Source organism: Phocoena sinus, chromosome 13, assembly GCF_008692025.1.
Source record: "Phocoena sinus isolate mPhoSin1 chromosome 13, mPhoSin1.pri, whole genome shotgun sequence".
NCBI lineage: Eukaryota > Metazoa > Chordata > Mammalia > Artiodactyla > Phocoenidae > Phocoena > Phocoena sinus.
This window is the reverse complement of record NC_045775.1, coordinates 73,903,839-73,918,481: the sequence shown is the minus strand read 5'-3', so window position 1 is coordinate 73,918,481 and position 14,643 is coordinate 73,903,839.

Below are 14,643 nucleotides of genomic sequence, written 5' to 3'. Positions count from 1 at the left end.
ATTAGAAAGATATAAAATATGATGTCAAAAGCATAAAACATGGGGAGGTAATGAAAATGTAGTGATTTTAGAATGTGCTCAAATTTAAGCAAACATCAACTTAAAACACACTGCTATATAAATAGATTGTTATATATGAACCTAATGGTAACCACAAACCATAAACCTATAACAGATACATAAATAATAAGAAAAAGGAATATAAACATAGCACTAAAGAAAGTCATCAAAGCACAAGAGAAGCTAACAAGAGAAAGAAAGAAATAGAGAAGAATTACAAAAGCAACCAGGAAACGATTAACAAAATTACAATAAAAATAAGTTTATCAATATTTACTTTATATGTAAATGAACTAAATGCTTTAATCAAAAGACATAGGGTGGTTGAATGGGTAAATGCAAGAGTCATATATATATACTGTTTACAAGAGACTCACTTCATATCTAAAGAAACACACAGACTGAAAGTGATGGAATGGATAGAGATATTCCATGCAAAAGAACAGCAAAAGGAAAGCTGGGTTAGCAATACTTTATCAGACAAAATAAACTTTAAAACAAATAGTGTAACAAGAAACCAGGAATGACATTATATAATGATAAAGGGATCAATCAAACAAGAGGATATAACACTTTTAAATACCTATGTACCCAACCACATAAATACATAAAGCAAATATTGATGGGCATAAACGGAGGTAATGACAGTAAGCCACCAAAAAAGTCTAAATAAATTTTAAAAGATTGAAATCACATCAAATATCTTTTCCAACCACAAAGTTATGAAACTACAAATCAATGATAAGAATTGGAAAATTCATGAACATGTGGAGGCTAAACAACATGCTACTACACAACCACTGGATCAAGGAAGAAATCAAAGAAGAAATAAAAAATACTGAGACAACAAAAATGGTAACACAACAATCCAAAAGCTATGGGACATAACAAAAAGAGTTCTAAAGGGGAAGTTTATAGCAATACAGGCCTAACTCATGAAACAAGATCTAACCTTACACCAAAATGAACTAGAAAAATAATAAAAAACAAAGCCCAAAGTTAGTAGAAGGAAGGAAATAATGAAGATCAGATTGGAAATGAATAAAATAGAGACAAAAAACATAGAAAAGATAAATAGAAATAGGAGTTGGCTTTCTGAAAAGATAAACAAAGTTGATAAAGCTTTAGCCAGAATCACCCAGAAGAGAATGGAAGAAGGCCCAAATAAATAAAATCAAAAATGAAAGAAGAGAATTTACAACAGATGCTACAGTTATACAAAAGATCATGAGCAATTGCTACAAAAAATGTATATGTCAACATATTGGACAATCTAGAAGAAATCAATAAATTCTAAGAGCCATTAAAATCTTCCATGTTTGAATAATAAATGAAAGAAAATCTGAAGAGATTGATAACAAATGATGAAATTTAGAAAGTATTTTAAAAATTCCCAGAAAAATGTTCAGGATCAGATGGATTCACTGGTGCCTTCTACCACATTTAAGAAAGATTTAATAATGTTCCTTCTCAAACTTTTCAAAAAAATTGACATAGAAAGAATGCATCCAAATGTATTCTATGAGTCCTACATTACTCTGATACCAAACCCAAATAAAGACACTACAAAAAAATGACAGGCCAAGATTCTTGATGAACATAGATGCAACATTTTTCAACAAAATATTAGCAAACTGAATCCAACAATGCATTAAAAGGACCATGCTCCATGATCAAGTGGAATTTATTCCAGGGATACAAGTACAGTTCAATTTCCACAAAGCAATCAATGTGATATACCACATTAACAAAACAAAGGATAAAAATCAAATGATCATATCAATAGGTATAAAAATGCATTTGACAAAATTCAACTTCCATTTACAATAAAACTCGGAACAAGGTGGTTATAGAGGGAACATACATCAACATGATAAAGGCCATTCATGGCAAGCCCACAGCTAACATAATACTCAATGCAAAACGACTTGAAAATTTCCTCTAGGATCAGGAACAAGAAAAGGACACCTGCTCTAGCCATGTTAATTCAATATAGTTTTGTAAGTCCTAGCCACAGCAATCAGACCAAAGGAAAAAAAAAAAGATAAAAGTCATCCTAAGTGGAAACAAATGTGTAAAACTGTCACTATTTGCAGATGACATATGTAGAAAACACTAAAGACATGACCAAAAAGCTATAGAATTAGAATAAACAGGTGCAGTAAAGTTGCAGGTTGGAAAATCCATATACAGATATCTGTTCCATTTCTATGCACTAAAGATGAACTATCATAAAGAGAAATGAAGAAAAAAATCCAATTTACAATTGCATCAAAATATGTGTATATACCTAGGAGTAAATTTAACCAAGGAGATAAAAGTTCTGTACTCTGAAATCTGAAATACATTTAAGAAATAAATTGAAGAAAACACAAACAACTAGGAAGATACACAGTGCTCAAGGATTGGATGGATTAATATTGTTAATATTATGCATTTGGGTAGTATGGATATATATATATACAGCTCCTTCACACTAGCTGTCTAGTTTACATTTGGTAGTGTATATATGTCCATGCCACTCCCTCACTGTGTCCCAGCTAATCCACCCACTCCCTGTGTCCTGAAGTCCACTCTCTACATCTGTGTCTTTATTCCTGTTCTGACTGTAGGTTCTTCAGAACAATTTTTTTGTTTTAGATTCCATATATATGTGTTAGCCTATGGTATTTGTTTTTCTCTTTCTGACTTACTTCACTCTGTATGACAGATTCTAGGTCCATCCACATTGCTACAAATAACTCAGTTTCATTTCTTTTTATGGCTGAGGAATATTCCATGTATATATGTTCCACATCTTCTTTATCTATTCATCTGTCAATGGACACTTAGGTTGCCTCCATGTCCTGGCTATTGTAAATAGAGCTGCAGTGAACATTGTGGTACATGACTCTTTTTGAATTATGGTTTTCTCAGGGTATATGCCCAGTACTGGGATTGCTGGGTCGAATGGTAGTACTATTTTTAGTTTTATAAGGAACCTCCGTACTGTTCTCCATAGTGGCTGTATTCCAACCAACAGTGCAAGAGGGTTCACTTTTCTCCACACCCTCTCCAGCATTTATTGTTTCTAGATTTTTGATGATGGCCATTCTGACTGGTGTGAGGTGATACCTCATTGTAGTTTTGATTTGCATTTCTCTAGTGATTAGTGATGTTAAGCATTCTTTCATGTGTTTGTTGGCAATCTGCATATCTTCTTTGGAGAAATTTATATTTAGGTCTTCTGCCCATTTTTGGATTGGATTGTTGGGTTTTTTTGATATTGAGCTGCATGAGCTGCTTGTATATTTTGGGGATTAATCCTTTGTCAGTTGCTTCATTTGCAAATATTTTCTCCCATTCTGAGGGTTGTCTTTTGGTCTTGTTTATGGTTTCCTTTGCTGTTTAAAAACTTTTAAGTTTCATTAGGTCCCATTTGTTTATTTTTGTTTTTATTTCCATTTCCTTAAGAGGTGGGTTAAAAAGGGTGTTGCTATGATTTATGTCATAGAGTGTTCTGCCTATGTTTTCCTCTAAGAGTTTTAAAGTGTCTGGCCTTACATTTAGCCCTTTAATCCATTTTGAGTTTATTTTTGTGTATGGTGTTAGGAAGTGTTCTAATTTCATTCTTTTCCATGTAGTTGTCCAGTTTTCCCAACATCACTTATTGAAGAGTCTGTCTTTTCTCCATTGTATATTTTTGCCTCCTTTATCAAAGATAAGGTGACCATATGTGTGTGGATTTATCTCTGGGCTTTCTATCCTATTCCATTGATCTCTATTTCTGTTTCTGTGTCAGTACAATACTGTCTTGATTACTGTAGCTTTGTAGTATAGTCTGAAGTCCAGGAGCCTGATTCCTTCAGCTCTGTTTTTCTTTCTCAAGATTGCTTTGGCTGCTTGGGGTCTTTTGTGTTTCCATACAAATTGTGCAATATTTTGCTCTTGTTCTGTGAAAAATGCCATTCATAGTTTGATAGGGATTGCATTGAATCTGTAGATTGCTTTGGGTAGTAGAGTCATTTTCACAATATTGATTCTTCTAATCCAAGAACATGATGTATCTCTCCATCTGTTTGCAACATCTTTAATTTCTTTCATCAGTGTCTTATAGTTTTCTGCATACAGGTCTTTTGTCTCCTTAGGTGGGTTTATTCCTAGGTATTTTATTGTTCTTGTGGAAATGATAAATGGGAGTGTTTCCTTAATTTCTCTTTCAGATTTTTCATCATTAGTGTATAGGAATGCAAGAGATTTCTGTGCATTAATTTTGTATCCTGCTACTTTACCAAATTCATTAATTAGTTGTAGTACTTTTCTGGTAGCATCTTTAGGTTTCTCTATGTATAGTATCATGTCATCTGCAAACAGTGACAGCTTTACTTCTTCTTTTCCGATTTGGATTCATTTTATTTCTGTTTCTTCTCTGACTGCTGTGGCTAAAACTTCCAAAACTATGTTAAGTAATATTGCTGAGAGTGTAAAACCTTGTCTTGTTCCTGATCTTAGAGGAAATGGTTTCAGTTTTTTACCATTGAGAATGATGTTGGCTGTGGGTTTGTCATATATGGCTTTTATTATGTTAAGGTAAGTTCCCTCTATGCCTACTTTCTGCAGGGTTTTTATCATAAATGGGTGTTGAATTTTGTTGAAAGCTTTTTCTGTATCTATTGAGATACATACTACTCTGGATGCACAGCTCAGTGGCCTTGGCTCACAGGCCTAGCCGCTCCACGGCATGTGGGATCTTCCCAGGCCGGGGCATGAACCCATGTCCCCTGCATTGGCAAGCGGACTCTCAACCACTGTGCCACCAGGGAAGCCCTAGTTTGTATAATTCTTAAAGAGAGATTATTAGCAGGATTTTTGTGTGATGTTCTCCTAATACACGTCTTCAGTTGGCACTGGCAAATTATTAACATAACTTTTTGTATCACAGTTTGATTTATATATTGAACTTCAAATCAAGATTCATGATAGGTAGAGAGTAGTTTATTATCACACTACCTTCATATTGTAACCAAAATGCTGATACTAGGAAATATATATTTTTCCAAGGTCATGAATCATGTAAACAGAAAAGCAAGGACAAACCCAGGTGTTTGGACAACCGTATCTGTCATAGTCTACCTCGAACATGTGGTAGGCATGATTTCCCATTTGTGGACTTAGTCACCCATGAAATTACTTTTGTCCATTTAAAACATTTAATCATTAAAAAGATAGACTCATGTGTTACAGGGATAAAATTTAAGAATCCTCATTTTTCGATTAAAATGTCTGATCCAAGGATACCATGTCACTTCTGACATGACATGCAATCAAGAAACTGAAACTTTCTCAGTTGACTTCACCCCTACTTAAAATATTTAAAAACTAGGGTAATAAACCCATATGTTTAATCAATTTAATTTCCTATTTGATGGAATTCTGTTGATTTTGAATTCCTCTCAATTGAAAACACATTGCAAAGTAATGTTAAGCTCAATCAAGCTTGACTATATCATTTGTCCTCAGTAGGTCATGCTGTTTAATATTTTCTAACATTAATTTTTTAGGAAATCATCATTTCTGGTTAAAAAAAGAATACTAACAAACTTGTTAGGGAATAGCAAAACACACTTACCTTAAATTGTGAATTACAGCAGTGCTGCCTAGAATTTTATAAAATTTTGCAGCCATTAATTCTTGGTAACTCTTAAATGAAGGGGAAAGAAAACTGGTTGTAGCTCTTCCTAACACTAAATCTGTTTAAACAATTTTTTAAACCAAGAAAAAAAGATTTTTGACAAGGTAGGCTAAGATGACAAATAGGCATACACATGTACAGACTATACATGAGAAGAGGAGAGTTAAAAATAAATGGATAGGGCTTCCCTGGTGGCACAGTAGTTAGAGTCCGCCTGCCGGTGCAAGGGACACGGGTTCGTGCCCCAATCCGGAAAGATCTCACATGCCGCGGAGAGGCTGGGCCCATGAGCCATGGCCGCTGAGCCTACGTGTCCAGAGCCTGTGCTCCACACTGGGAGAGGCCACAACAGTGAGAGGCCTGCATACCACAAAATAAATAAAAAAATAAATAAATGCATCCTGTAATATTTAATTTTATCTTTATGTGTGTTGCTTAAATTTTAATTTCTTAAATATGTAGTGTTACAAAGTCACTATCTTGGACTTGATGGTAACTTAAAATGTAGCTGCTCAAACCAGAAAATTGTTCAACCCAAGATCTCTCTGGCAAATGAGTGCACTGCTATGGTTAAGTTGAAAATGATTTGTTTTGCTGAATGACGGTCTAAGGAAATAATCTCTATTACCCATTAGTGAGGCAAATGGAAAGACACCAAATATAAATTACTAGTCAGAAAAAAATTCAGTGACAGTAGTCAGCAGGTAAAAAGTTCCTTTTAAGATATTCAAAATTTTTAGAGTATGTTTTTTCCTTCAGAACCAGAGTAGGAGTACCTTGAAGAATTGTACTCTAAATGCCTTCCTCCTGAACTTTGAAAATTTCTTCAGCATGATCAGATTGTAAAAATGAAACATTTCTGGACAAAAAAGCATTCTTTTTCCTTCTGACATTTCTCATTGAGGTAATAGGGTATTACATCGCGCAAGGTTGAGTTTAGGTTAACATATATTCCAGTTTTAAAATTAATTTAAATCCCAATTTTCCCCCCACAAAGCATTTTCCTCTACCTCCCAGGAAAAAGAGATGACTCTTCTATGGCTCACAATGACCTACTAATGAGCAAAACAGGCAGCTCATGTAGTGGGAGGGGCAGACCCGAGATGGACTTGGTAATGGGTGGAAATCCAAGGCTGAGGACCAAGGAAACTTACCAGCGGCAATTAGTGACTGATATCATATATCAAAACCTAGAGCCTAAAGGTGTTTGTCAGAGTTACTGGTTTCAAGCATTAAAAACTATCCTGTTTTTTTAAACAAAATAATAAATAAACAAAATGCACACAGCCTATCAGGGACTCATAGAATGTGTAGTTGCCTACAGGACCAGACTCGGAAAATAAGTGGGAGACAGGATAACCCTAGAACAACAAGGAATAGAAAGCCCTATAATTATCTTGCATGTGATACACAACACTTTATGTAATCTTATACAGACCTAAACACACATATGGATATGCATGTGTATGTGTGTGTGCATGTACACACACACACACACACACACACACATACACACACACACTGAGGTTATTTTTTAATTGATTAATTTACATAAAGGAGATTGTATTATACAACCTTTATTGTATTTTTATCATGCATTACACCTTTTGGCAATTCCTTCCTGCCAGGTCTTCTGATGTACCTCTAATGGTCTTTTTTTTCAATAGCTACATAATTGTCCATGTATCATAATTTATTAATCCACTTCATTTAGATGAGTCTTCATATTTTGTATCCTATTAAATAGCTATAATAAACATTTTTGTAGATATTTTCTTAGAAACTGTAGATATTCTTTTATTTCCCTGGGATAGATCCTTGACAGTAGAGTCACTGGAATTAATATTACATACATGTTTAATTTTAAGTAGATTCATTAGTTTCCAAAACTTGTAACAATTAATATGTCTACCATTGATTTACAAAAATATGCAAATACACTTTCTCCAATTTCCTCCCTCACCCCGTACCTCCTCTCAAGCAATACCACAACCTCTGTGGTTAAAGCAAACAAACATTGACATCCTCTTTGTTCTGGTCTCCTGGAGTTCTAGAGTCCTTGTCTTGACTGTACCAGGCATGTGCCTCTTCTGTGCTTGGGGAATGGGGAAAGGAAGCATTTTTTCACTTCAGCTTTACTATATATACAGTTGGCACTTAATCTCATCAACACCTATGGCAATATATAACAGATGATTCCAACAAATAGGAAGCTAGTAAAAGTTTAAGTTCATTAATAGTGTCTAACCTAAGAGTTATCTGTCTAGAAATTTCAAATTTCCAAGAACTTGAAATGCTATCTCCCTATACCTATCCACCTCAGTCCAGAGGGTCCTGCTTTCCCTAGTGTAGAGAATGTCAGTTCTTGCATTTTATACTGAGCAGCTTAAACTGATTTGAAACAAATAATGAGGATGTTCAAGTAGTGGAATTGGCACAATCTTAGATTGTTAGTAAAAGCTTAAGCCACGGAGACAATTATGCTATTAAAACTAGCAAGATTTAGTTTAATCCATTGTCTTGGTGTTTAATTCAGTGCTATAGACATTGTGGTTCTATAATCTTTTTCTGAGGTACAGTTCTGCATATTATGGGATATTTAGCAGCATCTCTGGCCTCTACCCTCTAGATGACAGTAGTACTCTCCACACAGTATAGCAAAGCAAAATGTTTCCAGACACTGCAAAATGATGCCTGGGGAGCAATATTTCCCTTCGTTGAGAACTACTAGTTTATTCTGTAACAAAAAGAGAAGATCAGCATTTGATAAATTGCCCTGTTAGGCCTATCTAACTCAAAATATGTAGTAGTTCACGGTTATGTATTTTGTTAATTTTTAGTAACAGCTTATTAAGTGAAAATCTTACCACAATGTACCTCTCTTGAAACAGGCAAGTGAAATAAGCAGGTAATAACACCACCTTGATTTTGTACAGATTTTTATTCTCAACCATTTTCTTATTTCTTTCTCTGCAATGTATTTGTAGAAAAGGTTCAATTTTAAAGCAACATCACAAGCATGAATAATTCTAGCAGTTTTGGCTTAAACGACGGCCAAGTATGAAGGATTTATAGTTATGAAAGTCAAGAGAGTAGTAACTCTAAAGTCTATCGTCAGCAGAATTCTATTAGAACTTGGCAATGCATCTTGCCAAACACCTGAAGGTCTCCACTCTATTGTAAGATGGAGCCTCTATGGACAGAGATTTGCACAATGAAAAGTTGATGAGGAAGGCTGTGTTTAAAAGAGAATGGTTTAAAAAAAAAAGAGAGAGAGAATGGTTTATCCCATAGTCTATTTTTTATATTTAAAAGACATGCAAAAACAAAATTAAATATCTATGTGTACATATATATACACACATATATATATATATGTATTTGTATTAGAATTGCAGTGTGAACCTTCAGATCATTATCTTTGAATAAACTTTATATATACAATCAGTCAACCAACAGAGATTTATTGAAGACCCAATAAGTTCGGGTCATTATAACAGCTACTGTTGTTGGGGTGGGGGTAAGGAGACTGAAGATCTAAGAAATTAGATGATAGAATCCAATTCCAAACTACATATAGAATGTTGAGGTGGTGGCAAATGTGTCTAAAGATGCTGTATACTGGTCTTTACCATTCATTGTCAAATATGCATCATCCAAAATTCTAAGAAAGTGACTGATATGAACTCCCTTTAGATTTCTTGTGAGTAAATATTATTTAAGAAAATAAATGTGACTGTTGTGCATGATCTATAATCATGTTTATGTGTCAGAAATTTCAGTTTTGCTATCCCCAAAGCCTTTGACTTATCAAGTTTAAGAATTCCTTCATTTGTATTATCTGATATACTAAACACAAGCAATTGGTTGATTGGTAAAATTATATATGTATATGTATGTATATATGTAAAAATAGACAATATAATTATGTATATGTAAAAATAGACAATATAAGTATGTATATATATACATATTTATATTGATCGTCTAGGTTACTATATGCACAGTAAATTTCTAAGTGCATAAAACCAGGCTCTAAAAGATGCCCCTTTAAATGAATTCAGTTAAACAAATTTGTTCACATGCAAATAATATTTTTTGTATGTGAGACACTTCGCCTTTGTTTTATTATTCAGATTTTTAATTAAGATATGAGTTTAAATCTGTTTAATAAGGTGCTTGTTAGGAAGATTGTTTCAGGAATAAAGTGTATTGCTCCAAACTTTTATACATAATACCTTTTCCATCTTAAGTTACTTAAGAATGACAACAGAGGTTTTTAAAAAAGACAAAATAATTATCTGAAAGAAAATCAAATGGCCAGGGAATACAGTAATAAATGAAAACTTGACTTCTATTTTAAAATGACATCTGGTTTCTGGCCAGAAGCCCCCAGCATATTCTTTCCTAACTTTTCATCAGATTTTATATAGAAACAATATAAAAGATGAAAACGCACATCACCAGCTTACACTAAGATTAGTTCTGAATCTATCATTAAAGTTCAGCACTGCTCAGAGGTCAATCTACCTGCCTTAAACACTGAGTGAAATGGTCTGTCAGAAAATAGGAAGTAGTTAATCCCAGTTTCTCCTCTACCTATCACCTGAATAAGAAACATAAAGTCCTCATAGAAGTCCATTGCCCTGAAATCTATTCCCGGAACAAATGGTCTTTGGCCATCAAAAAACACCTTCCTTATCTCTTCATATATGCATACCTGAGTTAGAACAATATCTGGAAACTTGTAGGAAAGGATGTGCAAGTGTCCATTTAGGACCACAGATGTATCACAATCTAGGTAGTATAATTTTTACAACTGCCACAAGCCAGAAAAGAAGCATAATGAGAATTTTGGCAGACAATTATGGTGACATTAATTTTTGATTTACATATGTGTTCAGAGTTAACCAATAAGAGAAGTCTGTATTTCAGACCAACAAAATTACATTAGATCAAAGACTGCTACATGAACTCGGAACTGGCATAAAGTCATGAAATATCTGCTTGTCATCCCTCTTGATCTAATAAGAGATTTGATCTTTACTTACTAATCAGGGATTTGTGCCAAAGGCAATACTCAAACCTTGTTTAGTAGATAAAATTAATGCAGAAGTTTTATCTTACTGAAAGATGAGAAAACACACCAAAAAACTCACAACGTAAAGCTTATTAAAAATCAAGATAGATTGAGAAAAAATGCATGTCACCATACATCCAGTAGAAGCAGATAATTAAAAAAAAATAATTTACTACAAAAACAAAAAGAAATTTAAAACTTTTTGGATATAAATGGTAAGATAGGTGATAGCATGGCTTCTGTAGAAAATGACAAGTTAAATATAAGGTGAGAGGAAAAGTCAACTAGATAAAATTAAAAGGAGATAGTAAGATAAGGATGAATAGCAAGAAAATTGCAAACACCAAAATCAAATATTAAATTTATTTTTCAATACAGATTGAGTAGAACTGACACTTAGTAAGTGAATTTTGTCTTACCAAAGAAAGACTCCATTTATTTTCTGATGATTTTCTCCAAAATATCTATGAAAATTCAGAGAAATAAATGATGAGAGTATGCTTGATATGGTGAAAAGGAAATGAACCATACTAAAATCATCATCATTATTAATCATCATCAGTAATATCACTAATTTTTCCTAAAATTCCTAATTATATCTACTAAAAAAGATTACTCACATCCAAAGAAAAACAATAAGAGAACTATATCTTGACTTATTTCTCTATGTTTTTGAAAGCCATTATTACAAAGACAAATCCCTTAAGATACCTAAGCATTTAAAAAAAAACAAAGTCAAGTTACCTACAAAGAAAAGAAAAAGAAGGACCTCAGCTGGTGTCAGACTTTTGATTATCACTCCCTATTTGGAATTAGAAAAGCATTTGCAACAAATTCATGGAGGTGTATTGTTTCTGTGCCAATCATTTTTTATCTAGCAATGTTATTTTTCAAGTTTGAAATCAACAGAAGTGAATTTCTCATATAGGCCAAAATGTGTCCTTAGTTAAATACTCAAATAAGTGAATTAATGAGATATTTATTATAAGAAAATAATACTGGAGAAATTATGAAATAAAAAGTATTGCAGAAATTATTTAATTAATATGGAGATTTGGTCATGTACTATAAATTGGATGCTATAAACCCAGTGCTGGAGGGTGGCCCTTCAGGGTTTTTCTTAGCTCTCCCCTCTCTTCACATCTATCTTTATTTTGAAAACAGAAAAGTACATACACAATAACTTTTAGCTTATTGATAGTCACTTATAATAATAGTACAATTTAATCCAAGTATCAAATCATTCAAGGCCAATAAAACAAATCTTAGACTGTCTTATCTAGGGCATATAAATATCTTTATAGTTATTATACTTAGAATTCAATGTAAACTTTTTACAGGCATCTAAACATATGCTTGTTAAAAGAGTGATAGGATAAAAGGTAATATATTTCATTATATTAACACGCATATATTAAAATGCTTATAATTGTACAATTAAATTTCTTATCAAGAAACAAGTATTATTTTAAAAATTCAGCTTATAGGGCTTCCCTGGTGGTGCAGTGGTTGAGAGTCTGCCTGCCGATGCAGGGGATATGGGTTCATGCCCCGATCTGGGAGGATCCCACATTCTGCAGAGCGGCTAGGCCCGTGAGCCATGGCTGCTGAGCCTAAGCGTCCGGAGCCTGTGCTCCGCAACGGGAGAGGCCACAACAGTGAGAGGCCCGCATAATGCAAAAAAAAAAAAAAAAAAAAAAAATTCAGCTTATATACACAAACATAATTGCATTTAAAAATTAAGCAAAAGCACTGGAAAGAAAAGTATCTTAAAAGTCAGTAGTAGTTTTGAGTGTCACTATGAATTAATTATATATATTCAGCTTTTTTTGGAATGTCTATAATTTCGATAATTTAAAAATTGAATTTTATTAAACGTATGCATTTAATGATATCTTTATAAAGTGGAGATATGTAGGGGAAATCAGAGTTCTTGACATCAAAAGAATATTCTTTAAAGTACTGCCTTTTTAATTTTTGAAAGTTAAGACATGATGTGAAAGCAATAAACAACACAAACCTAAATGAAAACTTGAAGAATTTTCAACATTTAAATATAAGTACACTCACATCTATATCATATATGTACAATGAGAACAACTTAAAGGAACTCTTCATTAGCCCAGATGGATCCCTCTTTAGCCCCCATTTAATAATCTCCCATCAAATGTAACAATTATCCTTATTTCTACAAACATAAATTAATCCTATTGTTGAACTTCATGTGAAGCTATTCAACATATTCTCTTCTCTTCTCTATCTATCTTCTCTATCATCTATCTATATATCTATCATCTTTCCACATATGTAATCATTCAACATATCTCTGAGTTTCATGGAACATAATTTTTAAAAATTGCTTTGTAGTTGTCTGTTGTATGACTATATGATTGTAAGCTAATTTCTTCTACTTTTAATAGACATGAGTTGTTTTCAACTTTGGGCTATTAGGAATACAGTTTCCATAATATTCTTATACATGTATTTTTGAGAAAATAATAAATTGTGCCATTTTTGTGTTGAGTGAAAGCTGGGTGTAGTTTTATTAGGCACTGCCAAACAGCCTTACAAAGTGATTCTACCAATTTGTACTTCTATCAGAAAAATATATAAAAATTTCATTTGATCTAAACGCTTGTTGTGACTTGACATTATCAATCATTTCAATGTTAGTTATTCTGGTGTGTTTGCAGAAAAAGCACATTATGGTTATTTTCATTTTCCCGATGGCTAATGATGTTAGGTGTCTTTCCATAAATGTATGTTTCATTTAGATATCCTTTTTGAAGTGCAATACTTGTTTAACTATTATGTCCATTTGTAAATTAGTCTTCTTTTTTCTTATTGTTTATAGAACTGCTTTATATTTTTGATATTAGTATATTGTTAAATAAATGAATCTCATATCTATTTTTAATATGTTTACTGAAAGCTAGAAGTTTCCTCTAAGAACAGCTTTATCTGTAAATTATAAAGACTAATATCAATTTCAATATGATTTTCCTCTCTGATGAATTATGTAAATTGCAAATCTCAATTTGCTAACATCTGGGAATTTGTGTGGTACTTATGATATTGTTTTGTACTTGATTCCACTATCATAGAAGATTCTTACTATGATTTCAATCTTCTGAAATTAATTGAAACTTGTTTTATGATCTAGCTATGGTCATGTTGATAAATAGTCCATGTACAAATATACAGTTGAAAGTATAGTCAGAAATATATACACATAAATAAAATCTAAATATATATGTACTTATTTAAATTAGCTAAACATGTTGAAACTTCAATTATCATGGATTCTGTTTTTCTTTTCAGTTTCATCTGTTTTTTCTCTAATTTTTTGTTATATTTTTAATGTACATATACCTTTACTATTTTTATAATTTGCCATTGAATTTATCCTTTTATTCTTACTCCCAATTTTCTATTTCTGATATAAGTATAGTTCTACCATGTTTCATTTGGTTAAGATTTTCATGTTGCATATTTTCAATACATGTATATTTAACTTGTGAAATTATATTTAATGTGTGCTTCTGACGAATGGCATCTTCGAAGGTTTTGTGCTTTTTAACTGAGTGCTAGATATGGTGTATTAAAATCATAGAGGTATGATCTTATCTTCATATTTAGAGGTTTCCATTTCCTTTTTAAAGGCTGATAGAGCACAGTTAACTTTTAACTCTTTCATAATTTGAAGTTAGGCTTTTAAAACGCTGTTATTTCAGTTTTACCTTTACTACAGCAGTTAGTTCTTCTGAAATCTCTACTGAAATCCTGGCATGTGCTGCCAGGCCTTTCCACCTTGGTAAACTTTGAGCTAACA